The following is a 4,361-nucleotide window of genomic DNA, read 5'->3' as shown; positions in this document are numbered from 1 at the left end:
TAAAAATCAGCTGAATCTGCTGATTTTATGTAAAATTTGTTCTGATTGAGCAGAAAATTGAAAAAAAAAGGTGCTGAATTCGCTGAAAAAAAAACGGGTCTTTCCCATTATAGCCCCCAGCTCAGTGGTCAGATAACCTATACCCCCAATCATGATAAATATACCATAATGGGGGCTATAATTTCATGGGGGGTGGCTATAATGGGAAAGACACAAAAAAAACATTTCAGCAAAATTCAGTGCATTTCTTACATATATGAAAGCAGCATTTGATTCAGCACCTTTCTCACATGTTTTCAGCACAAATTCAGCGCCTTCAGCGCTTTTGTTATTGAAAATTTAAAAAAAAAATGCCAAATTGTTTAAGGAAAGCGTTGAAAATGCGTAAGATGAGTGTTGAACATGTTGAACATACGACAATGGGTACTATGGTTTTGTGAAGGGGCTATATGGGTAAAACATGTTTAATCAAAGCTAATGAAATTTCTGGTCCCCATTGTGGTATCATTACCATGATTGGGGGGAATTTGAGAGACCCATAATATCGTGGTGGGACGAGGGCTGTAATGTGCAAATGACACCAAACGGAAAAAGGGATGCATTTTTTTCCGGGTCCCCCAGCTTAGTGAGCAAAAACTTTTTATGACCCCCAGGCGCACGTGCTTTTTACCTACATAGTAACGCGCTAAATAACAACATATAATTTGCAACTTGGGGGCGTAAAACATACTGGGGGCCGAAACAGCATAGATCCAAATTGCCTAATCCCAGCTTACTAGATGAAAATTCAGGGATCATTGGGACAACTTATAAGTCTGGAGAGCTAGATATCTTCTCCTTTATTCTTGAATTTCTGCATCATTACCCTCGTCGAGGGGTCAGCAGCTGTCAGCGGATATTGTGTAAGAAATCAGCTAAATCTGCTGATTTTATGTAAAATTTGTGCTATTTTGCGCAGAAAGTTGAAGAAAAATGTGCTGAATCCGCTGAAAAAAAAACAGGTCTTTCCCATTATAGCCCCCCAGCTCAATGGTCAGAAAACCTATAACCTCCTCCCCAATCATGGTAAAGATACCATAATGGGGGGCTGTAATTTCATGTGGGGCTATAGTGCGAAAGACCCAAAAAAAAAACATTTCAGCACAATTCTGTGCATTTCTTACATATATGAAAGCAGCATTTGATTCAGCACCTTTCTCGCATATTTTCAGCACAAAATCAGCAGATTTAGCGCCTTTATTATAGAAAATTCAAAACAAAATGCCAAATTGTTTAAGGAAAGCGTTGAAAATGCGTAAGATATGTGTTGAACATGTTGAACATACCACAATGGGTACTATAATTTTGTGAAGGGGCAATATGGGTAAAACATGTTTAATTCAAGCGAGTGTAATTTTTGGTCGCCAATGTGGTATAATTACAATGATTGCGGGGAATTGGAGAGACCCATAATTTCGTGGTGGGACGAGGGCTGGAATGTGCAAATGACACCAAACGGAAAAAGGGATGCATTTTTTCCGGGCCCCCCAGCTTAGTGAGCAAAAATTTATTATGACCCTCAGGCGCACGTGTTATTTCCTTACATAGTAACGCGCTATAAAACAACATATAATTTGCAACTGGGGGCGTAAAACACACTGGGGGCCGAAACAGCATAGATCCCAATTGCCTAATCCCAGCTTACTAGATAAAAATTCAGGGATCACTGGGACAACTTATAAGTCTGGAGAACTAGATATCTTCTCTTTTGTCCTTGAATTTCTGCATCATTACCCTCGTCGAGAGGTCAGCAGCTGTCAGCGGATATTTTGTAAGAAATCAGCTGAATCTGCTGATTTTATGTAAAATTTGTTCTATTTTGCGCAGAAAATTGAAAAAAAATTGTGCTGAATACGCTGAAAAACAAAACGGGTCTTTCCCATTATAGCCCCCCAGCTCTATGGTCAGATAACGTAATGCCTCCCCCCAATCATGGTAAATATACCATAATGGGGGGCTGTAATTTCATGGGGGGGGCTATAGTGGGAAAGACCCAAAAAAAAAACATTTCAGCACAATTCTGTGCATTTCTTACATATATGAAAGCAGCATTTGATTCAGCACCTTTCTCACATCTTTTCAGAACAAAATCAGCAAATTTAGCGCCTTTGTTATAGAAAATTCAAAACAAAATGCCAAATTGTTTAAGGAAAGCGTTGAAAATGCGTAAGATGAGTGTTGAACATGTTGAACATACGACAATGGGTACTATAGTTTTGTGAAGGGGCTATATGGGTAAAACATGTTTAAACAAAGGTAATGTAATTTCTGGTCCCCACTGTGGTATAATTACCATGATTGCAGGGAATTGGAGAGACCCATAATTTCGTGGTGGGACGAGGGCTGTAATGTGCAAATGACATCAAACGGAAAAAGGGATGCATTTTTTCCGGGCCCCCCAGCTTAGTGAGCAAAAATTTATTATGACCCCCAGGCGCACGTGTTATTTCCTTGCATAGTAACGCGCTATAAAACAACATATAATTTGCAACTGGGGGGTAAAACACACTGGGGGCCGAAACAGCATAGATCCCAATTGCCTAATCCCAGCTTACTAGATAAAAATTCAAGGATCACTGGGACAACTTATAAGTCTGGAGAACTAGATATCTTCTCTTTTGTCCTTGAATTTCTGCATCATTACCCTCGTCGAGGGGTCAGCAGCTGTCAGCGGATATTTTGTAAGAAATCAGCTGAATCTGCTGATTTTATGTAAACTTTGCGCTGATTGCGCGGAAAATTGAAAAAAAAGGTGCTGAATCCACTGAAAAAAACGGGTCTTTCCCATTATAGCCTCCCAGCTCAGTGGTCAGATAATCTATAGCCCCCCCAATCTTGGTAAATATACCATAATGGTGGGCTATAATTTCATGGGGGGGGCTATAATGGGAAAGACCCAAAAAAAATCATTTCAGCACAATTCAGTGCATTTCTTATATATATAAGCAGCATTTGACTCAGCACCTTTCTCACATCTTTTCAGCACAAAATCAGCAGATTTAGCGCCTTTGTTATAGAAAATTCAAAACAAAATGCCAAATTGTTTAAGGAAAGCTTTGAAAATGCGTAAGATGAGTGTTGAACATGTTGAACATACCACAATGGGTACTATAGTTTTGTGAAGGGGCTATATGGGTAAAACATGTTTAATCAAAGCTAATGTAATTTCTGGTCCCCATTGTGGTATAATTACCATGATTGGGGGAATTGGAGAGACCCATAATTTCGTGGTGGGACGAGGGCTGTAATGTGCAAATGACACCAAACGGAAATAGTAATGTGCTACATAACAACATACAATTTGTAACTGGCTGTCATAAAAAACACCGGGGGCCGAAACAGAATAGATAATGATCCTTAAAAGCTTTGATTGCACATTTTTGGATTCTGTCGTGGAAAAAAGAGACAGTTCCCCAAAATGGGAGAAACAGTTGATGACCTCTGGCTCCTGGCACAATAGTGAAATCTCGGACACAGGAACACTTCTGGAGTAAACAGATCCCAAACAATAATAACAGACGAATGATAGACATTAGTTCCAATAATATAGATCGATCTATCTTTGTTAATTCACCTTTATCTTTGTTCACTTTGATCCTTTGGCTTCAAAATCTGATGATTTGTGGGGTCTTTCCCATTATAGCCTCCCGTGAAACTATAGCCCCCCATTGTGGTATATTTACTATGGTTGGGGACTATAGATTATCTGACCATTAAGCTGGAGGGGGGGGCTTAATGGGGAAAGACCCAATAAGTGAAAGCGTAGAAATTGTTTTCCATGATTTGCAGTTCCTTTATTAAACTTAGTTAAAAACTCAAAAGACTGGATTTTGTTCGGTCTCAACTACTAACACTTAATTGTTTTGCCCCCCTCCCCCATAGCTCAAAAGCGACAATTGGAGTTGGGTCAGTGAAGGGAGCCTATTTGCAACATTATTTGCAGCCCCCAAGTGCGCGTGCAACGGGGGGGGGGGCACAAATTAAGAATATCCAAACTTCCTTTGATCTACCTACAATGGGAAGAAACCAAAAATTGAACTTACAATAACCCTCAACTAAAAATTAAAGTTAAACTTCCACGTGCAGAATTGAAACGTTATACATTTTAACATTTTATAGAGAGCATAGGGAAAATATTAGGGTCTTTCCCATTATACCCCCCCCCACCTTACTGGCCATATAACGTATTGCCCCCCTCCCCTTATGGTACGGACCTTTTCCGGTTACGCCCCCAATCTTAGTGGGTGCATATTATTTGCACCCCCCAGACGCACGTGCCATATTTTTACATAATGTAATGGCACGTCTTCTGTAACTGGGAG

At 39.9% G+C, this 4,361-nt stretch overlaps 1 long non-coding RNA gene across 1 annotated transcript in view; it reads right to left on the bottom strand.

Moving 5' to 3' along the window:
• LOC142342022 (uncharacterized) overlaps positions 1-4,132 on the bottom strand; it is a 7,087-nt gene extending 2,955 nt beyond the window's left edge. The window contains exons 1-2 of the long non-coding RNA XR_012759141.1: positions 4,083-4,132; positions 3,479-3,651 (exon numbers count right to left, since the gene is read on the bottom strand). This is a non-coding gene — a long non-coding RNA (uncharacterized LOC142342022). The remainder of the gene's footprint in view (positions 1-3,478; positions 3,652-4,082) is intronic.
• Between the last annotated feature and the right edge of the window lie 229 nt (positions 4,133-4,361).

This window comes from Convolutriloba macropyga, chromosome 7 (genome assembly GCF_964194025.1).
Source record: "Convolutriloba macropyga chromosome 7, txConMacr16.3, whole genome shotgun sequence".
In the NCBI taxonomy this organism is placed as follows: domain Eukaryota; kingdom Metazoa; phylum Xenacoelomorpha; order Acoela; family Convolutidae; genus Convolutriloba; species Convolutriloba macropyga.
This window is presented reverse-complemented; position numbering and strand designations above follow the sequence as displayed.